This window comes from Diceros bicornis, chromosome 15 (assembly GCF_020826845.1).
Source record: "Diceros bicornis minor isolate mBicDic1 chromosome 15, mDicBic1.mat.cur, whole genome shotgun sequence".
NCBI classification, from domain to species: domain Eukaryota; kingdom Metazoa; phylum Chordata; class Mammalia; order Perissodactyla; family Rhinocerotidae; genus Diceros; species Diceros bicornis.
This window is the reverse complement of record NC_080754.1, coordinates 51,184,835-51,211,049: the sequence shown is the minus strand read 5'-3', so window position 1 is coordinate 51,211,049 and position 26,215 is coordinate 51,184,835. Positions and strand designations below refer to the sequence as shown.

The following is a 26,215-nucleotide window of genomic DNA, read 5'->3' as shown; positions in this document are numbered from 1 at the left end:
TGAGGATACCATAGAAGTGTAAATAAAAAAGCAAACAAATATCTATAGGACGACTCGAGCTAAAGAGTGACTTTTGCCTTACAACAATTGTTGGGCTTGAAAAGCAAATCTTGCCGCCACAATCCTTATCTGGCCCACTGATACACAATGATCCTGAGTCCCTCCTCACTTACAGTCTGTTCTTCTAAGGAATATCCTCCATTAATGTTCATTTTGTATCATAATTCTTACAAAGGATAACCAGTGCAGTGTCCTTTCAGGCAGTGACCCTGTCCTGGTCCTACTGTCTGTCTGCTCCCTTCACTTATCAGAACTCCTGCGTGGATGGCAGAAGGTGGATACATTTTCATTTAGTGCATAGATCCTTCTGGAAAACTCTTCAAATTCTCCCAGAACTTGTCTGTCACACTCCAGTGCCACGGCACTATCCACTGGGATGCAGTTAATGCTTCTAGCTGATCGCCCGAGGAAACCTGTGGTTTCCATCCCGATGATCTCTTCCGCTTGCTCCCCAATACAGCAGAGCTCGGCTTCTGAGACCAGGTGGAACTCACCTGAAGCTGGACACTGGAGGAGCCTGCCTGCTCACTGGGTGGGAGAGTGCCATTCACAGTGGCCGAACGCCCAGAGAGCTTCCCTTGTTCTTGACTAGTGTTGACACTCACGTGGCCTCCATTTGAGCTGTCACCCAGATCTACACCTCTTTTCTTCTTTTCTTTGGAGAAGTCCAAGGAAGTATCTAGGGAGGACAGAGATGTTGTCTTTCGGATTATCCCACGGAGGGCATGGTGGTCACAGGCTGGGCTAATGCTGACTTGTAACTGGGAGCAGGGGTTTTGTACTGGAGTCTTTCTGTCTCTGATCTGGCCCATTTTCAGTGGCCTTTGTCTGGTGAAGGGATCCCCCCAGAGAAGCCTGCATCTGCACCCCCAAATATGGAACTTTGTCTCTTTGGAGCAGGGATTGCACTGCTCCATGAAGTTTTTCAGGTTAGGAGGGGTTTGCCTCAAGTCTGGAGTCCCCAGTCCATGTTGATATCTTAACTGTGCTATATTTTCATTCAGGTGATAGACACCATAATCAAATTGCAACTTCTCCCCTCATTTTGGGTATAATGGAAACGCTCTCTCCATTTCAGTCAGCTTGTCATTGATAGTATCTTTGATTGTCGATCCTAGATCTCTTATGAATTATAGGTTATCTGAGGGGCACTTGAAGGAAAAAGGAAATCATGGAGACTAAATGTGCAGTGTAACCAACAGCAACAGCAATGCTTCCATCATCTTTTGCTTGGAAGTCCTCAGAACTGGCCAACTTGACACCACATATAAAGTAATCCCTATGCTCGCTCAAATCCATAGGGTAAATGTAGGAAAGCTCAGATAGTAATTGCCTGCAACAAATTGTCAACTGAGCACTTGTCTTCAAAAAAGAGTTCTCTTTTCACAGTATGCTTCTTCCTCAACTCAATTAGGGTTTCCTTCCGGAGTTGAAGCTTGAGTTGTTCAGTTGAAAATGTACTTCCTTTGTCTTATCCGGCAATTTGTTGCTTATGCAGTAATGTCACCTCTTGTGTCAAAGCTTTCTTCTGTCTTTCCAGTTCATTTCTAAGCACCAAAATTTTTAATTGCAGGCATTCACTTTCTTTTTTCAGCTCATTGCTTGTAGATGTGAGTGTTAATTTTTCTTCAATTTCCTTTCCAATTTTCTGAACAGTTATCTGAGTCTGTTTAATTGCACACTGGGTTCTGTGAAGCATTGAGTCAACATCTGCCTTCCTTTGGCTTCCACTGGACTCACATGGATGCCACCTCCAATATCCACAAGCTATGGCTGTCAGGACAGTTATTTTAAGCCTCAGTTTCCTCATTGCAGTAAAGAAAAGACAGCATAAAAATTGCAAACACAGTTCTGATCCACCTGAAGAAGAATATTCTTCTGAGCATTTGCATAACACCTATGTTTAAATGGAGCACCAAGATAGCCCCAAAACTATTTCATTTGGTTGCAGGCATGAATCTACTGACCCAAGTATTTCAGCCCATCCAAACAGACTTTCCTTTAATCAAGAGCTGGTAAATGTTCCTCCTTCCCACCCCATATCTTCACCAGGAAACAAGACACAGATGTGTCAAGATGGCCTGGTATTATTCCAAAATCAAGACTCAGCCATGTTGGATTCAAGGAATTCTTAATCACTTCACTTCTATAAAATTCTTTATATATCTTTTCAGTATTACACAAATGAAATGTGAAGTAAGTGTCAGGGAGTTGATGGCCATTTCTATTAATAATGTTCCGGGCAGCAATGTTCCGAAGATGTCTAAGATGCTGCTTCTGAGATGGCAGCTCCCCGTGCAGGGCCTGCGTGGCAGAGCCGGGCGGCAGTGTGGTGGCCGGCCGTGGGGTGGTGGGGGGACCCGGTCCCCAACCGACGCTGTGGCGCTCATCTTGACCCAGGGGCCATCAAGCCACCACAGCCTAGCCACAACCCGCCCAACCCCTGCAGCTCAGAAACTCGCCCCTGAGAGGCCGGACTGCTCTACTCCATCTCCCAGTTGCGTTTTTTTAAATCAATCCAAGCATAGCATGAGATGGCAACTACAGTTTTAGCCCAAAAGTCCACAGAGAAGTCTGCTGGAGGCCCTCTTGATTTCATGGTGGAGATCTGACAATTTCCTGTGTAGAGCTCCATGAGAGTCTGCTGTGTTTACTTGTACATCCCCAGTGACCAGAGAAGCACTTGGCACATGACGTGCTAAGTGAAGAGAAGAGAAATTAAAACAAATTACAAGTTCTAAAAATACCACAGGCATAGGCTACAATCTCAGGAGTTCTAATAAATTCAATTTCATGTAATATTCATCAAAAGAAGGAAAAAAATATAGAGTGTACTTATCATTGTACATGCCGTATTATCAAATGTCTTGTTGATAAGAGAAAACTTCTGGTTTGACCAAGTGTTAATGTTAATGAGAATGGATTCCTTCACGTATAATTTTACACATCTGGTGCTTGGAAGAATTTCCGCAGGTTAGCTTCTGGCTCCATACATTTCAAACCATGGTTTTTCTCTACTATCCCCCCCGGAAGTCCTGGGTGCCAATTGTACACATTTGTTCACAGTATGATCTCTGATGCTGCATCTTCATGTCAAGATGTCAGGGAAGTTGGCCCAAAGTCCTACAGGAGTATTTCCGGAGCCATTTCTACACCAGAATGGCTAGAAATATCTAAGCCATACATGGAAGTCATTGCAAAGCAAGTAAATATATCCCACAAAAGCCAAACCAAATGTGTGCTCAGCTCACCACCCCTAGACAAATGCCTATGGCCACTCAACATTGCTGGACAAGAGAAAAGTGTGATGGAGGGGAAGTCAGAATGGAAAGAGATATGATTAAAATATTTACTTTGGCAAATTTTACAATTAAGCTGCATTGGCTTCATGGTAAATACACCTCTGATTTGTTCAGAGGTGAGCCTGTCGCCCATAACTTGGGGAGAGGGCAGTGCTCGTGGGCATCCCGGTCTTTCCTTGGATCAGGATATGGAAGGTGGGAGGGAGAGGAATTTCCCCTCCTGCTGAGGTTGCTAGGCTGAAAAAATATGATGAGGCAGCACTGCCAGGGTAAACAAGGCCACAAGGAGGGAAACAGCTGAGAAGGGAAAGAGACAGAGAAATTACACCACCACTTGAGCCCTTAAATGGGACCATGTCTGAATCTAGCTACATCTCTGCACTCCCATATTCTGTGAGGGGACAAATTTCCTTTCTAACATAAGCTGATTTGAATTTACGTTTCTGTCATTTGAAGCCAAGAGTCCTGGCTAATATACATGATAGGCTGTCAGCATGATCTTTCTAGTAGAAGTCTGAGATAGTCTCGTATTGCTGAGAAAAAAAGTAATTTATGGGCATATGGATAATTTCTCCAGGTCTGGAATATTATTTTAACCAGAGAGTACAAATACCCTTCAGTAATAATGACAGTGACAACTTGCATGTAGGCATCATTCTAAAGTTTCAAAGTACTTTTTACACATTATCTTATTTCATCTTCACAGAAGACATGCATTTTCATCAAAGTCTTTCAGATGAGGAAACTGAAGCTCAGAGAGGTTGTCACTTGCCTGAGGTCATCCAGCTGATGTGGGGCAGAGCCAGAACAGAAGCCTAGGTCTTCTGCTTCTTGTCCAGCATGCTTTCTATGATACACCATGCCTCCCTGAGCACACCTGCAGATCCAGAACTTCCCATGCCCAGCAGAAATTATACTTCAGGTCAGAAGATAAACCATCCAACACCTCTGGGCTGGACCCACTCCTAGCCTGTGGCCATTGGTTCCTTTGGCTTCATCACCTAACCTTCTAGATAATTGATCCCAGCAACTTGAACTTCTCTGACCTCCTTCTCTTAATCCTTTGCCTGGCTAAGTTCCAAACTTCCAAACCCCTTCCCCTACCCTAACCGCTGGGAACCACAAAGTCCCTGGCCTTTGCCTCAACAACTTGATATCAAACCCTTATTGAATTTTTGACCACCAAGATCTGCAAACATGATTTCTACCCTGGCCTCTGGACACTTGTCTGGCTACTGTATAACATAGGTTCTTGAATCTTTGACTCACCTGACTCCAAGCCTGATTATTATTGTCCTCATCCTCTACTCATCTCTTTCTGAAGCCTTCGGGGGGGAGAGAGAGAGAGAGAGAGAGAGAGAGAGAGAGAGAATATCAGGCACACAGCCACTACCGGGCCTGTTCACACTGTCATGTGTTCTACCTTATAAGTGCGGTTGGAAAACAGAGTTTATCAGAGCTTAGGGACTCTATTTCAAGGACTTTGAGATGAGACTTTTCCTTAGAAATAGAGTGCCAAGAAATGGCACAAAGTCTTAGAGATGTCATTTTACTAGCAAAGTAAGAGTGTTGATTCCAGAGAACCCTTCATTACTGACCATTTCAACTATAAACTCCCTAAATGACAGCCCAAATAGAGCAGTCTTCCTCTTTGCAGCAAGATAGAATGAGGAGAGGCACCGCATGGACTGGCAGGAAGTACCCAAAGAGCTTGCTCTGTGGGGCATATCACTGTCATCCAGTCAAGGGGTCCTCCCAAGGCTACTTCCCACCCAAGAGAAGGGTGTGGCCTCTGCAGCATGGGCCAAGAAAAGCCTTCATGAATAAAGGGTTCAGCATTGCCCTATGTCTAAAAGGCAAAATACTATGGATTCATCCAGGGGCATCTTCAGGAATGGAAGGAAAGCTGAGAATAATAATCTAGCAGGCATTTAAGTACCATCTCAGAAGGGACTTGGGAACTATGGTTCAGGGACCATGATAGTAAACATTGTGAAAGTCTTCCAAAGCTTTGTAACTTCTCCACGGTTAGTTTTTAACACTTGTTGTTTCCTACAATCTCCTATATTAAAGACAAGGTCCTTATAATGAAAAGAGCTGTGCGTTTGCATGAGGAATAAAAGGAACTGGGAACTCCAAAGCCAGGAATCTCAAGGGATAGAGTGAGAGGTGGCAGCTTTAAAGCCCCTGAAGGGAAGAGTATGCAGATTGTCTGCTCCTGAAATGTACTAGGACTTAAATAGAAACACCTGAAAGGTTCTCCAGGGAAGGTGGCAATGCTTGCTGTCTCCTCAAAACCCATACCTAATACCCTTTTTCCATACTGGGAGAGCCAGATTTTGTTCCACACCCTCCTAACGATAGATCCTGATTGGACTAAGCTAATCATAGTGGTGCCATTTCCCTTGTCACTGGTTAACTTAGCGGTAGGCTTGCTTTGGCTAATGAGATGTGTGTAGAATTCTACAGAAGAGCAAGTATCTGGTAAAATTTTTTCTGTTGTGTTTTTTTCTAATTTTTTTTTACCTCTTTAAAAAGGCACATAAAAGAGAAACAGTTCTTATTTTGTGGGATGTTGCATCTTCACGTAGCGTCCAGACCCGCGGCAGCCATCTTGGAAACATGAAGGAAGCTAGTACAAGGATACTATGCCAAGCATAGCGGAGCAGGTTCCTGATGATGTCATTGGTCTAACATGTTTAATTGGAGTCCCAGAAGGAAAGAAGGGAGCAGGTAGAAAGAAAAAAATAATGGCCGAATTTCCCCCAAATTTGGTGAAAGACAAAGTTACAGATTCAAGAAGCTCAGTTAATCCAAGCAGGATAAATACAAAATATATCACATCCAGGCACATCACAGTCAAAATATAAAAATAAAGATAAATAAAAATATCTTGAAAACATTCAGAGCAAACAACTCATTACATACAGGGAAACAATGACGTGAATTTCCTTTGACTTTTCATTGGAACAACGGCAAAGAGTAGAACATCTTTAAAATACTGAAAAAATAAAACTGCAAACCCAAAATCTGATGTACAGAGAAAATATACTTTAAGAATGAAAGGAAGATAAAGAACAAAAAACAGAAAAACAAATAGAAATAAATTTATAAAATGGTAGATCCAACCTAACCATATCAATAATTACATTAAAAGATACCACCCCAAAGACTTCAACTACAAGAAAGAGATTGTCAAATTGGATTTAAAAAAAAAGCAAGACACCTATATGTTGTCTTGCAAAATACATAATGTGAATATAAAGACATATAGGGTGAAAGTAAATTGATAGAAAAAGGTATACTGTGCAAAGAGTAATCTTAAGAAGGTTGGAGTGGCTATATTAACATCAAATAAAGTAGACTTTAAGGAAAAAAAATCTATTATAGTATTAGCAGAGATACAGAAGAACATTTCATAATAATAAAAGGGTTAATTCATCAGGAATATGTGGGAAAATTCACAGAATTAAAGAGAGAAATAGCCAAATCCACAACTACCAGTTGAAGATTTTAACACTGCAATGGATAGAATAATTTAAAAAAATAGTAAAGACACAGATGATTTGAAGAACACTATCAACCACTTTGACCACTGACGTTTATAGAACACTACGCCCCAAACTGTGCAATACACATTCTTTTCAAGTGTGCATGGTTCTTTCACCAAGATAGACCATATACTGGGTTGTAAGAGAAGTATTAATAAATTTAAAAGAATTTAAATCATATATAGTATACAATATGTTCTCTGATAATAATGCAATTGAATTGGAAAACAACAATCGTGAGATATCCAGGAAACCCCCCAACACAGAGAAATTAAATAGTGTACTTCAAAATAACCTATGGGTTAAAGACTAACTCATAAGGAAAAGTTGAAAATACTTCAAACTAAAAGATAATGAAAATACAATATGTCAAAATTTGTGGATGCAGCTAAATTAGTGCTTAGAATAAAATTTAAAATGCATAGCTTTAAGTGTCTACATTAGAAAAAAGAAAAGCATGAAATCAATGACCTAAGGTTCCACTTCAGGAAGCTAGGAAAAAAAGGATGAAGTAAGCCTAAAATAAACCTAAAAAGGTAAAATAAGGAAGGAGATAATTAAGATAAAACCAGAAATCAATGAAATAAAAAAACAGATAACAATAGAAAAAATTAACAAAGGCAAAGGTAGTAGCCTTTGTTAATTTGAAAAAAATCAACAAAAAGATAATCATAAAAAATATTGAGGGGGCTGGCCTGGTGGCACAAGCATTTAAGTGCGTGCACTCTGCTGCAGTGGCCCAGGGTTCGCCGGTTTGGATCCCGGGCTGCACCAACTCACTGCTTGGCAAGCCATGCTGTGGCGGCGTCCCATATAAAGTGGAGGAAGATGGGCACGGATGTTAGCCCAGGGCCAGTCTTCCTCAGCAAAAAAAGAGGAGGATTGGCAGATGTTAGCACAGGGCTGATCTTTTCACAAGAAAAAAAATAATAATAAAAATAAAACATTAAAAAATACATATATATTGCATTCCAAAGGGCTGGCCCAGTGGCGTAGCGGTTAAGTTTGTGCTCTCCGCTTTGGCAGCCCAGGTTTGCAGGTTCGGGTCCTGGGTGCAGACCTACGCACTGCTTGTCAAGTCATGCTGTGGTATAAAGTAGAGGAAGATGGGCATGGATGTTAGCCCAGGGCCAATCTTCCTCCGCAAAAGGAGGAGGATTGGCAATGGATGTTAGCTCAGGGATGATCTTCCTCAAAAAAAAAAAAAAATTGAATTCTAGTTTTTAATACGTATGTGAAGCATTTAAGTGTCTAAAACTAAATTTGAATTGTTGAAACTAAATGGTAGATATATGAGTGTTCGATGCACAATGGTACAACATTGTACAACATAGAATTCTTTCAACTTTTCTGTATATTTGAAACTTTTCCTAATGAAATGTTGGGGAAATAATTGTGAACCCTGACTGACTGGTGGGAGGTAAAATCAATTTAGTGGGTTAGATTAGCATTTTTAAAAAGTAAAATAGAGTAGAAGAGAAGAGAACACACGTAATAAGAGCAAGTGTTTAATTTCAATTATACATAATACATATGCATATATACACATACTGGATCAGGATGTAAAAATATTTTCTTACTGTGGGTCAAGTCAAAACTATTTGAGAAATACTACCTTAGTCTCACACGTTTCCCAAGATTCTACTTTTTCCCCTCACCACATTGCACCAGTGTTTTTATCCCCACATATAATCCATGCATCATTTGCACAAATTCAGAGCTCTTGCTATGACAACCCTTGCATACCCATCTCTCTTTGACCCATTATTGCAGTTAATGAACCACACTCTCCTAACACTAAGAGCTTCTTCCCAGGGAATTCACAGGGCTCGTTGTGAGCTGTGTTTATACCTTCAACACCTCAGGGTAGCATTTAGTGATTTTCTGCATCAGGACACTAAATGGAAGCTTGAAAGAGTTAATAAAACTTTCACCAGATGGTCTGTCTTTGTCACTTTTTGGAAGGCATAGGCAAAGTAAGCTAACACCTCAATAAAAAGTTTAGCCATAAATCCTGCAGCTAGAGATTAGTTCAGTCTAGAAAGCATGTAAATTCATATAGTTACTGTCATCATTTATATTTAAAGATAACATGAGTCATGCTAGAGAGAATCTGGAACAAAAGATGCTTAGTAAGTTAAAAATAACTATTCCAATCCACTATAATGTTATGTTTAAGTTTTCAATAATATAATGAGTGTTCAGTTCAGTTTAGTTCAGCCAACATTTATTGAACTTCACCTATGTGTCAGGCACAATGCTCTAGGTTCAAGGGGTACAATGACAATTAAGACTGATCCCAGCCCTTGAGGAGTTCACTGTATAGGAGAACAGATAGACAAATAGCTCATTTCAAGAGTCAGGTAAGTGCTATCCACAGGGTTCTGGAGGTGCACAAGTGCTAGGCTAACCTGGAGTATACAACACCTGAGCTGAGTCTTGAATAATGTGCAGATGTCATCTAAGGAAGGAAGGATATGGGCAGGGGCAGGATGCATTCTGACTACCTTATAAAGAGGATGGTTCTGGGTAACTATAGAGATTTTATTTTGCTGAATGGAGTTTGCAAGCTCAGGGCCAGAGCTGAATTGCTCCAGACAATAGAGCCTTAGCCAAGAAGTAGTCTCTGGGATCCTCCATCTTCACCTTCCTTTCTTCCATCAAACACTCAATCCCTCCTCCAAATATTAGAGGGCACGTTTTCAAACAAATGTTTAAAGATTATCAGTTTGAAGACCTGACAAATCATTACTCTGCCTGGGGTGTCCACCTATGTTGCGCACTCTGAAAGTAGCAGTATATAGAGTCAGCAAATAGAACCAGTAGCAAGAATGGGTGGTAGCAAAGACTAGGTAGGATTAGGGTGGAGCCACTGTTCTGTGGATTAGAAAACTGCACGGGGAAAAATGCAAGTATGAGGGAAAAAGCACCTACCTCAAAGAATTGCCAAGATCTCCAAGGCAGAACTGGAGACCCTTGGATACCCAAAGAGAGGAGGGGGATTTGTCTTCTAATAATGATGCTTAGTGAGGACTCAGGAGTCCAAAACTTTCCTTAAAGCCGTATGGACTAGGGAAGCAAAGCTTATATTTTTAACCTTGGGATCTAGAACTGCTTAAAACCTTATAAAGACTTTATACATTGAGAACCTAGGACTGCCTGTCTTGAGAAGGAGAGCTTGAGGTGGGATAGGGGTAAAGGATGTCACATGACCAAAAGTCTTCTACTTAAACTCCTATTAAATCTTAAAGACTCAGTGCAGACACTTCTTCCTCCAGAAGGACAGATTCAAGAAGGTGCGTAGGGACATGCTGTTCCCAAAGGTGAAAAAAATAGAACCTTTATTGAAAGGTTTCTAATACTTCCCTGGTGGAAGGCAGATAGTAAACTCAAAATTCCAGGGGAGCAAAAGCAATGTCCCAGGTGACCTTAGTGGCAGCATAGGACAAGAGTCAGAGGAGGCCCAAGCAAGTGCTGCCCAGTCGCCCTCTCTGGAGACAGGATTCCCTCAAGCACAGGCGAAGGACACAGCATTGGCTCCAGACATAGACTCAAGTGGACAACAGCATCCAGAGGCAAGGTCTGACTGAATTTATAAGATATCATGGAAACAAAAGAGATTGTTTCAGCAGCAGCAAGCTACAGCCTGGAGCTGACTGCTCAATCCAGAAGGCCATCAACTGGGGACTAGTAAGAAAATGTATCCAAGCTTAGAGAAAAGGCAAACAGATGACTGCATGTCCTTTGAATGTCATATTGGAGCAGTCTAACAGGCCCACTGAGGACTATTTAATCCTCTAGGGCAGAAGTCAGCAAACTATAGCTCATGGGCTGGCCATCTGTTTTTATAAATAAAGTTTTATTGGAACACAGCCACACCCATTTGTTATGTATTGTGTACAGCTGCTTTCCTGCTACAACAGGAGAGTTGAGTAGTTACAATGCAGATCAAATGGCTTGCAAGCCTAAAATATTTACTATCTAGCTCTTTAAGAAAAGTTTGCCAACCCCTGCTGTAGGGGAATGCACTTTTGCTTGATTTAGTACTTGCTATTGATTAGGGGTCAGATTCCATAGAGCTGTTTATTAACATGTGGAAGATTAATAGGTTGCAGGTGATTTCTTCCCCAAGGATTACAGTTTGTCTTAATCCGTTCGGGCTGCTATAACAAAAATATATTAACTGAATGGCTTATAAACAACTCACAGTTTATTTCTCACAGTTCCGGAGGCTGGGAAGTCCAAGACTCAGTGTCTGGTGAAGGTCCGCTTCTTAGACGGCCGTCTTTTCGCTGTAACCTCACATGGTGGGAGGAAGGAGGGATCTCTCTTATAAGGGCACTAATCCCGTTCGTGAGGGCTCTGCCGTCATGAGCTAATCACCTCTGAAAGGCCCCATCTCCTAATACAAGCTCCTTGGGTGTAAGGATTTCAACATATGAATTTTGGAGGACACAAATATTCAGACCATAGTGCATTTTAATTTCCCCATAGGATATTAACCACTTTTATATCCAATCTAGCAATCTTATTCCAATATTGTTTCTTCAGCACTCTACATACTCAATCTCTTCAGTTTTTTTTTTTGATAAGCTTTTTTATTTTAGAACAGTTGTAGGTTTACAGAATTATTGCAAAGATAGCACAGAGATTCTCCATATACCCTATGCTCAGTTTTTTCTATTATTAACATCTTTTATTGGTATGGTACATTTGTTACAATTAATGACCCAATATTGATTGATATATTATTAAAGTCCAGACAATGTTTCATTCAGATTTCCTCAGTTTTTCCCTAAAATCCTTTTTATTTATTGTGTTCCAGGGTTCTAGCCAGGATACTACATTACAGTTAGTAGTCATGTCTCCATAGGCACCTCTTGGTTGGAACAGTTTCACAAATATTCCTTATTTTTGGTGATCTTGACAATTTTGAAGAACACTGGTCAGGTATTTTGTAGTTGTCCCTCAACTGTGATTTGTCTGATGTTTTTTGCACAATTAGATTGGGGTTATGGGTTTTGGAAGGAAGATCATAGAGATGAAGTGTCATTTGTATCACATCATATCAAGGGTACACACGATCAATATGATTTATCACTGTGGATGTTAACTTGATCACCTGGCTTGAAGTAGTATTTGTTTCTCCACTGTAAAGTTTCTCTCCCCCACTCCCCTCCCTCCATCGATACTCCTTGGAAGATAGTCTCTATGTGTAACCTACACCTAAGGAGTGAGGAGTTATGCTCCACTTCAACGGTTGAGTATCTACATATATTATTTGGGATTCTTCCCCATTTACTTACCAAATCATTTACTTAAATCAGTATGGATTCATAGATATTTATCTTATGCTTTGGGTTTTAATCCATACTTGATGTTTTTGCTCAGATTTTTCCAGCTTTGGCCACTGGGAGCTCCTTCAGTTGACTCCTATGTCCCCCCGATCATTGTGGGTTTTTATTTTTGAGCACTTTCTAACTTTTTAGCACTATAAGAGGTTCTAGGAGCATCCTGTATATTTCCTGCTCCAGTCCTAGAAGCAACCATTTCTCCAAGGAGACCTGTTTCTTTTATTAGAGAATAGTACTGGAAACCAAGATCTAAGCACAAGGTGTGTTCATTGCTATTGGGGTGTCATTGCTGACGGCCCCTCTCAGCTGACAGAGCAAGGAGATATATATGTGAATACATTTCCTTGTGTATATATTTCCTTGTGTATATACTTCCTTGTGTATATACACATAACTATAAATATTTCTAATGTAAACCATCCGTATCTACATAAGCTAAACATAAGTTCATACCGATGTCTCCAACTTAATCCATTACCACAAGGATCATTGCAGCCTCCTGCCCCTGTCACCTCCCACTCTAGCAGTGAGAAAGTTGGCTCCCACCATCTGCTATCCATTCACTTAATTATTAATTCCAGTGTACACGTACAGTGGTTTCAAGATTATTAACTTCTTCCTCGGTGGGAAACATGATCAACTAGAGCACTGTGCTTATGTACGGTCTATTTTGTCTTTAGTTTTTAGAGACTCCACTTATTTCCAAAGTTACTTTGATCTGCACTCTTCCCCCACCCCCTTTGGTGAGGTTGTTTCATATACTTGCAATGGAGTTAGATTACTTTGTCACATTCTACATTCCATCCTCAGATTCTCTGACCTCCCAAATGATTTTTTTTTAATTTGTATACATTAAGATTTTTGTGCTGTAAAGTTCTATGGATTTTGACAAACGCTTAATATCTTGTATTCACCATTACAGTATCAGACAGAAGAGTTTCACTGCTTTAAAATATCATCTGTACTTTACCTATTCAAACCTCAACTACCCCAGACCTCTGCTGAAACCCTAGCAACCACTGATCTTTTACCATCACTATAGTTTTGCCTTTTCAAGAATGTCATATAATTGGAATTATACAGAATGCAGCCTTTTCAGACTGGCTTCTTTCACTTAGTAATATGCATTGACGATTCATCTATGTTTTTGCATGGCTTGATAGCTCATTCCTTTTTTTCAATAAATAGTATTCCATTGAGTGGATGTACCACAGTTTGTTCATCTGTTCACCTACTGAAAGACATTGTCATTGTATTCAGTTTTTTGGAGATTATGAATAAAGCTGCTGTAAACATTTACATGCAGGTTTTTGTGTAGACAAAGTTTTCAAATCAGTTGGACCAATATCTAGTAGCATGATTACTGGATCATATGGTAAACTATTTTTAGTTTTGTAGGAAATAGCCAAACTGCCTTCCAATGTTGCTATATCATTTTGCATTCCTACCAGCAATGAATTAGAGTTCCTGTTGCTCCTCATTCTTACCAGAAATTGGTATCGTCAGTTTGGGAGATTTTAGCCATTCTGATAGGTATATAGTGATGTCTCATTGTTGTTTAATTTGAAATTTCCTAATGACAAATGATGTTGATTATCTTTTTGCATGCTTATTTGCCATCTGTGTGTCTTCTCTGGTGAAGTGTCTGTTCAGATCTTTTGCCAATTTTCAAATTGGATTGTTTGTTTTCTTGTTGATTTTAAGAGTCCTTTGTATATTTTAGGTGCAAGTCTTTTATCAGATATGTGTTTTGCAAATATTTTATCCCAGTATGTGGCTTGTCTTTTCATACTCTTAACTGTGTCTTTTGCAGAGCAGACGTTTTTATTTTTAAGAAAGTTCAATTCATTATTTTTTTTTTCATTTCTAGTGGTGTTATATTTAAAAGCTTATTACCAAACCCAAGATAGTGTAAATTTTCTCCTACTTTTTCAAGAAGGCTTATACTTTTGCATTTTACATTTAAGTCTATGGTCAATTTTGAGTTAATGCTTGTGAAAAGTGTAAGGTCTGTGTTTAAGTTCATTTTTTGCATATGGGTGTTAAATTGTTCTAGCGCCATTTGTTGGAGGGACTATCCTTTCTCTATTGAATTACCTTTTTTCCTTTGTCAAAGATTAGTTGACTATTTTTGTGTGGGTCTATTTCTGGGCTCTCTATTCCGTTCCATCGATTTATGTGTCTATTGTTTGCTAATACTGTGCAAAAAAATGAAATACTTAGAACTAAATTTAACAAATTATGTCCACAACCTGTGCATTGAAAACTACCAAATATTTTGGAGAAGATCTAAGTAAGTAGAGAGATATACCATCTTCATGGATCAGAGAACACATTGTTATTGTGTCAATTTTTCCTAAATTGATCTATAGATTCAGTGCATTCCTAATCAAAATCCCAGTACACTTTTATGTAGGAAATGACATGCTCATTCTAAAATTTATATGGAAATGTCAAGGACATAGAATATCCAAAACTATCTTGAAAAAGAACAAAATTGGTGTACTCATACTTCATGGTTTCAAAACATTATACAAAGATACAGTAATAAAGACAGTGTTGTATGGGTATAAAGATAGAATTGAGAGCCCAGAAATAAAACCTTGCATTTGTGACCAATTAATTTTCAGCAAAGATGCCAAGACCATTCAATAAGGATAAGTCTTTTCAACAATAGTCCTGGGACAACTAGATATCCATATGCAAAACAATAAAGTCAGACCCCTATCTCACACAAATACAAAAAATAACTCAAAATGGAGTATAAACCTAAATGTAAGAGCTAAAACAACAAAACTCTTAGAGGGAAACCTATCAGTAAATCTTCATGACCTCAGGTTAGGCAATAGTTTTCTCATGTCTAACACCAAAAGCACGAGCAGGAACAATAAAAAAAATAGATAAATTGTACTTCATCAAAATTAAAACCTTTTGCTTTAAAAGACACCATCAAGAGGGTGAAAAGCTAACCCAGGCAAAAATCCAAAACACTAACACCACCAAATGCTAGAGAGGATGTGGAGTGATAGGAACTCTCATTCATTGCTAGTGGGAATTTAAAATGGTACTGCCACTTTGGAAGACAGTTTGACAGTTTCTTACAAAACTAAACATGCTCTTACCATATGATCCAGCAATCACACTCTTTAATATTTACCCAGAGGAGCTGAAAACTTATGTCCACACAAAAACCTGCACACATATGTTTATAGCAGCTTTATTCATAATCACCAAAACTTGGAAGAAACCAAGATGTCCTTCAGTAAGTGAATGAGTAAATAATTGGGGACAGTTATATTCCAGACAACCGAATATAATTCAGTGCTAAAAAGAAGTGAGCTATCAAGCCATGAAAAGACATAGAGGAACCTTAAATGCATATTATTAAGTGAAAGAAGCCAATCTGAAAAGACTACATACTACATGATTCCAACTATATGACATTCTGGAAAAGGCAAACTATGGAGACAGTAAAAAGGTCAATGGTTGCCAGGGTTTGGGGGGAGGGAGGGATGAACAGGTAGAGTGCAGAGTATTTTTAGGGCAGTGAAACTATTCTGTATGATACTATAATGGTGGATACACGTCATTATACATTTGTCAAAACCCATAGAATCTACAAAACCAAGAGTAAACCCTAATGTAAAGTATCGACTTTGGGTGACAATGATATGTCAATGTAGGTTCATCAACTGTAACAAATATACCACTCTGGTATAGGGGATGTTGATAGTTGGGGAGGCTGTGCATGTGTTGGGGTAAGGGTATATGAGAACTCTGTACTTTCTACTCGATTTTGCCATTAACTTAAAACTGCTCTTAAAAAATTGTCTATTTGGGGGCTGGCCCGGTGGCATAGTGGTTAAGTTCATTCGTTCCACTTCAGTGGCCCAGGGTTTGCAGGTTTGGATCCCAGGTGCAGACCTACACACCACTCGTCAAGCCACGCTGTGGCGGCATCCCACATACAAAATAGAGGAAGATTGGCACAGACGTCAGGGCTAATCTTCCTCAAGCAAAAACAGGAAGATTGGCAACAGATGTTAGCTCAGAGACACTCTTCCTCACCAAATAAAAAATAAATGAAAAGAAAACAATAACTCTAACTGGGTTGGCAAAAATTCAATAGCTAGAGTGTGGTGACAGTTTATTAAGCCACCCCAGAGATTCCAGAGTATTATAAGCATACTTACCATTTCTAAGAATGTATATTCGAGTTAAATAAATCAGGTAAATGCTTGATTTGTGTCTTAAAACAAATTGAGGGGTCAGCCCAGTGACATAGTGGATGGGTTCACACCATCCACTTCAGCGGCCTGAGGTTCACAAGCTCAGATCCTGGGCGCACTGCTTATCAAGCCATGCTGTGGTGGCATCCCACATATAAAATAAAGGAAGAGGGGCACAGATGTTGGCTCAGGGCCAATCTTCCTTAGCAAAAAGAGGAGGATTGGCAACAGATGTTAGCTCAGGGCTAATCTTCCTCACCAAAATAAAAAATAAATAAATAAATAAATAAAATTGAAAGCGTACAGCCCAGTTCCCTAATTACTCCACGAAGATTATTTGATTTGTTGTTTGGCAAAGCTCACTACATTTTCCTTAATGAAATGGTTCTTTAGACAGATCTTATAGAGCTAAGTGTGTAGAAGAATTAAATTCTGGTTTATTCTCTAAAATACTATGGAAAATTTAAATGGCCAGCTTTCAGAATAGCTAATTCAAAAACTCTTTAATCTGCACTGAGTATAAAGCCATAAAATGAATAGTTTGCATCTATTCACACCACTGTCTCACTTCTTGTTGCTAGGATACCACTTTTTGGTGATGTCAACCTATTGGAACATTAAAAATTTATTTCTAATCAAGTTTTGATTCTACTTGGCCTTAAGAAATGAAGAAAGAAGGTCCACGCACTCATATCTCTAGTAATAATTCTAAACTCATTTTTTATTTAAAAATTGAAAAACCTGCCTTTATTATTAAAATTGCAAGTTTTAGCTTTGTGTATTGGTTTGTCCATAAGTGGAAGGGGAGGTCATATCACAGAAACCTTTCCTTCCTTCTAAAATGGCTGACTCATTTTGTCTCTCAAAAACAAAACCTCCGGGGTACAGAAAAAGTCCTCCTTGAGAGAGGATTCATTTTCTCCTTATTTCTTAGGGATCCCAGATTCAAAACTAGAAACTGGAACAATCTATTTTCCTGACTTCCAAAAGTGACAGAGATTAGAAGGTTAAAAAATACTTGTTATTATTCCATTCATTTTTATTCCGATTAATTGAATTCAGTAATGTGTATTGGACACTCTCAATGCACGAGTCACTCTCCTAACCAATGTGGAGAGCGTAAAGACAACTACGCAACAGTCACTATCTTCAAGATGGTCCAAACCTGGTGAAGCAATGGACACGTGCACGATATCCAGTGTCAGTCTCCAGAGGAGCAGGGGACTGAGAGGCTTCAGGCCTGGGGGGTAAAGTCCTAGCACCTGCTCTAGGATCTGCAGAAACCCAAATCTAGAGCCTGCATTGGTTGGGTGTGAACCAAAGGAGCAATTAAGATATGCAGCATTGTCAGGGTACCAGAGTAACAGCTCCAAGTGGGTTACCACACAAGGGAAGCCAACGTGTGAAAGAATTCACAGGTCAGGGCTCAGTTGGGCACTCCTAGGTGGTGCCTATGGCGTCTGCCCTGGACACTCAGGGGGGTTGGTAAAGGAGGACACAATCCAACCCAGAGCTGGGGTAGGTTGGTTAATACCATGGGGCTGGGCAAATTTTTATGACAGGAGAATGGCTGGGGTTCGAGAAGGCTTTGCAAGCAGCATGGCAGTTAAGCTGGGCCCTGAAGGATTGGTAGGACTTCATAAAGCAGAAGTAACAAGGAACGGGCATACAAAGTACAAGGAAGAGGAAAAGATCTGAAGGCTGGAGGGTGCTGCCGTATTACAACAATGGCTGGTAACGGCAGACCAGGAATGTGGGATGTATTTAGCTGTGGGGTGAAGAGACAGTGGCAGATAAAGCTGAGATCTTGGGCCAGATCAATAAGGGCCTTGAAATGCCATGCTAAGTAAATTTGGACTTTATTCTGTATGTGTAATGAGAATCCGTCCAGGGTTATTGAGTAATGCAATGTTGTGAAATATTACTTTTCAGTAATTAGCTGACTTATCAACCTAGCTCAGTAACTTTTAAAAATGATTTGCTTTTAAACTTGTCCTAGTTATTGTCTGTGTGTCCCCTCCAATCCATTCTTCACTTTCTTTCTCCTGCTCCGTGGCTGACTTAACTGGGCTTCTTTAACCTCTGCCTTCCAGTAGGGTGTGGCCAGTGGAAGGCACCAGCAGAGTACTAGAGGTCAGGAGGAGAGGGATGTGTTTGGTCAGGGGCTGTGTTTCTCCACCAAGGCCTCACCTCTTGTAAAGTGTCCCCTTTCTACAGCTACAGCTCTTGTCAAGTTCTGATAACTGCCTACTTCTCCTGCCTAAGGGTGTCTAAGTGTGGTGATGGTCTAAGGGTGGTGATGGCTTCCCACTGCTCCTCATCACTGGACATCTCACCATCCCTTACTGTCTCCCTCTACCCTGCTGTGTGATGGGTGGGGCCTAAGACCACCCCCAGGTTAGATGATTCACTAAGAGGACACACATGGCTCTACATATCGTCATACCGGTGGCTAAGGTTTATTACAGCAAAAGGATACAACGCAAAATGAGCAAAGGTAAGAGGCACATGGGGTGGAGTCTGGAAGAAGCCAGGCAGACGCTCTAAGAGTCCTCTCCCAGGGCAATCACTCAAGCAGTGCTTAATTCTTCCCACAATGAGTTGTGACAGCACACATGAAATGTCATCTACCAGGGAAGCTTATTAGAAACTCAGTGCCCGATGTTCTTACTGGGGGCTGGTCACGCAGGCACCTTCTGTCTAGCACATACCAAAACCTGGATTCCTAGAAGGAAAGTGGGTGTCCCACATAAGCCATATTGTTTGCATAAATGCTTTAGGCAGAGTGAGTCACTCTTATCAGGAAATAGTGGGAACCCTCTCCAAATCCAGGGTCCCAGATGCCAGCCAAGGGCCGACTCTGCAAGCAGGACTTTCTAAGGATAGTAGTCTACTACGTGAACTCTTTTCTGCACACCTACCCACATTTATGTAAATAATTTATTCATTTAAGACTTTTTAGTCAAACTCTTTCAAGTACACCATCTGTTTCCTCCTAGGACCGTAACAAATACAAAACAATATCTACATCTGCCTATTTATGGATAGATCTGTGCATACACATGTATAAATGGATGGGCTGTGCCTTCTGCAAGCTCATTACCTTTCTCTTCAACTTCACTTCTGAATTTCCCAGGTCTGAGACTCGCCAGGACGTGGGAGGATTCAAGGCCCCCCTGGGCTGCTGAGCCACAGCCTTCAGTGCGAGTCCTCCTCCACGTTCACACTCACATGGTTGCGTTCTCTCCATTTGTCCTCTAGGTCCCCTGTGGGGATGGAATCTGTTCCCGACTTCCAGGCTCTTCATCTGAGGCTCTGAGACCCTTCCCACCACTTCACATCTCTTCTTCTGGGGCTGGGCCCTGCGCAAACCAGCCAGGAGACAAGGAGCCACAATGCCCCCTCGACCTGACTCTGAGTTTGGCCCCTTTTAGAATCTCCTGCCCTACCACCTCAACACTGTCACTGCCTAAACAGATCTTGAGTTTTCAAAGCCCCAGTAGATTCACAGTTAATTGAACTTTTAATCATTTTGACCTCACCACATGATACCCACCCTCCAGCTGGGATAGTCCTTTTAGGACTCATCCACTAGACTCTGGCTTTTTTACCCCCTTCCCTTAGGTCCAAGTCCACCCCAGCTTCCTTTCGTGCTTTTGTGAATATTTTGACCATCTATTATTACATCAAAAAACTACCTCAAGAGGCCAACCCACTGGCGTAGCAGTTAAGTGTGTGCGCTCTGCTTCGGCTGCCCAGGGTTCACAGGTTCAGATCCCGGGCACGCACAGACGCACCACTTGTCAAGCCATGCTGTGGTGGCGTCCCATATAAAGTAGAGGAAGATGGGCACAGATGTTAGCCCAGGGCCAGTCTTCCTCAGCAAAAAGAGGAGGATTGGCAGATGTTAGCTCAGGACTGATCTTCCTCACCAAAAAAAAAAAAAAAAAAAAGAGGAGGATTGGGGAACAGATGTTAGCTCAGGGCTAATCTTCCTCACACACATACACACCAAAAAACCTACCTCAAAATTTAGTGGCTTAAAACATCAACCATTTTATTATACCTCATGCTTTTGTAGGTCAGGAATTTGGCAAGGGCTTGGCTGGAAAAGTCTTCTGCTCCACATGGTGTCACCTGGGGCCACTCAGTGGTATTTAGTCAGCAGCTGGGCTCGGTTGGAGGGTCCGAGATGACTGGAATGCTGGCACAGTGGATCCCCTCTTCATCTCCGGATAGTATCAGGGCCTCTCCATGTGATATCTCCCAGCAGCTTAGTCACATTTCTTACATGATAACCAAGGGCTCCAAGAAACCGTAATAGAAGCCACAGTCCTTTTAAAGCCTAGGCCTGGAACTGGCACAGCATCACTCCTGCCATATTCTGTTGCTCAATGCAATCACAGGCCAGCCTGGATTCAAGGAGAAGGTAAATAGACCCTACCTCTCACTGGAAGGAGTGTCAAATAATTTATGGCCAAATTTGTGGAGGTTCCTGCATGTCTCACAGCCTAGTATATTCAGGTTATGATCAAGAGATTCCTTAAATAAATCACCCTAAACCATACTTTGTTATTCTCAATTTGAGAATCATCAATTAGAAGTAGAACCCTGAGAATAATAGCAGCAAAACTGACACTGGTACATCCAGCTAGGGTATCCACAAGCTTTGCTCTTTCGTTTCCCTCCTCTTCCCTACATCATTGTCCACAGTATTGTCTCGGGCTACGAATCGTTTTCCCCTCCAGGCATTAAGTCTGAGTCCCTCACACCAGGAGGGTTATAAATCACAAACAAGAGATTGGATTCAGCAACAGAACTGGTCTAAAGACCCTTTGGCAGTGACTCTTCCTCACCTTGTCTGTCTTTTTCAGAGGAGCATCTGTCAGGAGATGAGGTGTCCTTCCGTGCTTATGGTTTGTTCTCCTCCTGGTTCAGGCCAGGCCACCGCACCACAGGTGTGGGATGACTGTGTTCCTCCTGAAGCCACCCCAGGAGCCTGTGTTCAGGCCTTGTGCCCAGGGTTGGAAAGGACTGAAACAACCATCTAGAAATCCTCCTGGAAAAGCCCCATGGACAGCGTCCAGGAGACCCTTCTACTGACTTCCACTTTCTAGAGAAGACAGTGTTGGTGAGGTTCCAGCACCCATGTGATTTGCCACTCCAGAAGATACACATGCTATTTGTGTAAAATTGCCTAATTGAAGCATAGATGAATGCCAATAGGAGAGATTCAGTAAATTGTGAGAGAGGGGATTTTAAAGGACTCTGAACATATTACTGAACAATGTGTATTATTTCTACACACATTTTTTTGCACTTTTTTTATTGAGGTAACATTGGTTTATAACATTATATAAATTTCAGGTATACATCACTATATTTAGACTTCTGTGTAAACTACATCGTGTTCACCACCAAAAGTCTAGTTGCCATCTGTCACAGTACACATGTGCCCTTTTACACTTTTCCCCTCTCCCCACCCCTTCCTCCTACCCGCTTTTCATCTGGTAACCACCAATCTGTTCTTTGTATCTATGAGTTTATTTATCTTCCACATATGAGTGAAATCATTTGGTAATTGTCTTTCTCTGTCTGACTTATTTCACCTAGCATAATACCCTCAAGGTTCGTCCATGTTGTTGCGAATCTACACATGATTTTTAAAGTGGAAAAATAGTAAGAATCATTTGCAGCATTAGCACACACAAAGCCCTTTCACAGCTGTTATCTTGTGGGAATCTCATGTGGTGCTCTGTGAAGTGCAACTCCATTGTGAAGGGGATGAAGTTCAGACCACTTAAATCAATTGCTCAAGGTCAACCAGATCAAATCATACATAGTGACTTTAAAGGAGAAAAAATATAATTTTCTCATCTTTAACTCAAAAAAAATACAACAATATAAAAGAAAAAAATACAACAATATATTAAACCTGGGTTTCAGCATCCCATAAGTAGGAATTTCCTATCATTCCACACTTTGTCCATAAGTATTTCTTCCATCCAAGTTGCAAAGCACCTTCTCACTCTATACCACTTCACATAGCTGTCCTGGAGGGCTGTCTGCCAGCCTTAGATACACACCACACTTACAGAAGAGGGCAGTAGCCCAAGGGAGGTAGGTCCCTGACACCATTTTGTGCACCATAGCTTGAGCTAAAGAACAGGTCAAACGTGGGCATGAGAGATCTGTACCTAACAAATGTTAGTGACTATCTGGACCAATCTGATTATTTTTCCTAGGAATTTGATCCTGGGGCATGGGAAGGGGTGCAGAAGCAGAAAGACAAGCAGAGAGAAGGCTATAGCAAAGGCCATGAAGCAGCAGAGGTCATGAGTTGATGGAAGACATGAGTAAGTAAAAGCCATAGAGGAATCAGCAAGTATTAGAAGGCAAAAGCCATCAAAGAGGGAAGGGGAGGAGGAGGAGGAGGAGGAGGGAGGAAGGGGAGAAGGAGGACAAGAAGAACAAGAACAAAACAGAGCCTCTAGTAAGCAGAAGCTAAGGGACAAACGTATTAGAGACAAAGGTGGTTGGTTGCAATTGCTTGGAGAATAAATAACAGTCAAAGAGCCGAGTCCCTGTAACTGCAGAGCACCTCAGAGGGGAGTGACAACTCCAGCTGCTAAGAGGGCATCCAGGTGACACAGCCTCTAGAACGGCACTGGACCCAGGACGACCTCCTGGTTCACAAACTCTGCTCCCTGCTCTCCCCGTGAGGCCTGACTGAGCAACTATTCCTAGGTTCCCCTAGTGCCTGGCCGCGGGGCTGATGGTCCAATCTTAATTATTGCCAAGAGGATTCTCACAATAAATCTCCTATTATTTGAAGTGAATTGAGTAAGTGTCTATTTCTCGCTAACAAAAAGACTGACTAACGCAATGGTTATAATGAAAAATCACAAGCATGTTCTTTACAGACCAAATACAGGATGAGGAAAACATCAATGCTCTTAAAAGTTTAGTTTCTTATTACAGGGCTCCATACCATTTCTACCATACAGATTTAAGACAATACACATTTAAGAAGTCTAACTTTTAGACCTTCTTAGCTCTCCTAGCGATACCACTGACAACACAACATCACCAGATCAAGCCTCTATTTTCAACCAGAGCTCAAGAGAGTGCTTTATATGCAGGAAGTGTTCAATAACTGTTAACAAATGCACTTGATAGAAAATATTGAAGATACAATCTACCAGAAGTTTTAAACCAGGGGGGGTACCACCCCCTCCAGGGGGCATCTGAAAACAAGTAGAGACATTTTTACTTGTCAGTGACTGAGGTCTTCTGTTGGCATTTAATGGGAAAGATAATCCCTGCAATGCTCACGACAGTCCAACACAATGAAGAATTATCCCAATAAAAATACAAATGCTGCCATCTTTAAGAAGCACTAGATCTTCACACAAATGCGTGTAGCAACCAAACTAAAAACTATAACCTGTTGCCTGACCCATGGTCAGACAACAGAATAGCGTATTTTAAATCAGGATTATCCCAGAAAAGTCACATGTGCTGATTTAGCCATAGATCAGTCCCCGTGCCTGTGTTCTGGCCTCTGTCATGAAAGACAACAGACTCCCTTTCAGGAACACTTTTACCCCACGGCATTAGACAAGAAGATATATTTGTCGAGGTAAGAAGATGGAACATGTTTTGTTTAATGGTTTGTTAGTTTATTATTACTTGTAAATATTGAGATTCCTGGTAGGTGGGCCTCCATCTGTACTGATGCTCAGGTCCTGCATAAGTTAGGGATGGGCCTGCTCATGCTCCACTTGGCTAGTCTGGGTACAACTTAAAGAAATAAGGCAGGGCATATGACTCAGAGAGATCATTTCTGCCCTTAATTTGTACGATGTAGCTACAATGTTAATTCTGTTCACTCGAGGAAAACCGTGGAAAGGACCTCTTTTCCAGATCACATAGACAATGCCCTCACATTCATACCAGAGGACCTGTCAGATATGTAGGTGAAGGTTTGTAGTTTTGCAGGGGCTCCCTGGGAGCCGGATCTGCTTCTGCCCTTTGAGTCTCTGCCTCCCATCCCAATTTGAGAAAACTAGTCTTTTGTTCACAAACTACATGTTACTTTTGATGAAACAGCTGCATGCCAAACATGGTTCCTTTGATCACCCATACATTAAAGTACACGAATTGAAAGTGTAACCACTGACTTGCCTTTTAATGGCATTAAGAAAAAATTTTCAAATGAATAATCCAAAGCTTGCTAACATTTATATTACAGGATGGGATGGGAAACACTTTTTCCCTTCCTTTAAGAGCTTGCCTGGTGACCAGAAGTGTCAATTTCAATTCAGTTTCAACCTCAAGCAATTTTTTTCTTTACATTTGGTTAAAGCTTCAGTTTCTATTTGCTTCCTCTGATCCCCTTGAAGGGAAATAAATAAATGAAGCAGTGCACTTGAATTTTCTTTTTCTGCCTTGAGCCTTAATGCACAGAATATTTTCCCTACTTATTTAAAAAGCACCTTAAACGGCCTCTTTATCCAAAATCTAACTGTAGCTTCCACACAAGTAATCATCTTTTTCTTTCCATCTTTTTTTTAACCATGTGTTGTTATGACAATCGCCCACTTGATTTCAAACAGATTTTGCAGTGCAAAAGTGACTATTTCCAAAGGAACAAGAAGGCTGTGTTGTCCTTTGAGCTGAGAAAAGGTGCCATGTCTGTGGTCTATAGCTCAAAGCCAGAGCGCTAGATTAGGAGTCAGGAGACAGCTCAGACACCAGTTAACTGGACTGGACTCCAGCCTCCTCCTCAGAGGAGGGAGCCCGACTTGTCTAAGGTCACTTCCAGCCCAGAAGGTCTATAATTTCACAGATTAATCTCTTCACCTTGGAGGAAATCTATGGAAAGTTCCAGAGAGGCTCAGTCCAGTGTTTATATCAAGGAAGCAACTCGTTTTCTTCCCCGTCGCTCTCCATGAGAGAAGTAAAGGCAGAACGAGATGCATAAAGAACAAGATGGTTTTACAACAAAGACTCTTAGCAGTAGAAATTTCTTAATAATATCAAGTACTCTTATAGTGTTCCATATGTGCCAGAAACTGTTCCAGAGTTTTATATGTATTAACTCATTTAATCCTCACCACCACCCTGGAAGGTGGTCAGTAGTATTACACCACCAGCTTACAGGTAAGGAAACTAATGTAATAGATGCTAAGTGATGTTTCCAAGGTCATTCAATAGTCAATGGTATCACTGGGATTTGAACCCAAGAGATGTGGTTCCAGAATCCAGGTACTCACTGACCACAGTGACCACCTCCTACTATCAACAAACAGACTGGTGTAGTGGGAACGTCTGATATTTGGAATCTAATTGTGTTGAAATCCTGACTCTGCCATGTCCTAGTTGTATTATCTCCAGTGAGTGATTTAACCTCTCACAGCTTCAGTTGTCTCTTGGTAAAACATACCTTCAAAGGCTGATAGTAAAATTTTAACTAGACCATGCATAAAAAAGTATTTTGCAAACCTTAGCGCATTAAGCAAATAGTAACAATGAATCTGTCTTTGGTAGAAAGTAGCTAAAACCAGCAGTTTCATTAACCAAGCTTCAAGTCGTAAGCTAAAACAATATAATTCTACCTTTAAAAATACAGACTTCAAATTTTTTTAGGGTGATAACATGGGGGGAGAGGAGAAGAGGGCCAAGGAAGGGCCAAGAGCAGAGAGAAATGAAGGCAT

General features: G+C 40.9%; 1 pseudogene; it reads right to left on the bottom strand.

Moving 5' to 3' along the window:
- Positions 1-300: 300 nt before the first annotated feature.
- LOC131414577 (UV radiation resistance-associated gene protein-like) lies at positions 301-2,450 on the bottom strand (annotated as a pseudogene).
- Between the last annotated feature and the right edge of the window lie 23,765 nt (positions 2,451-26,215).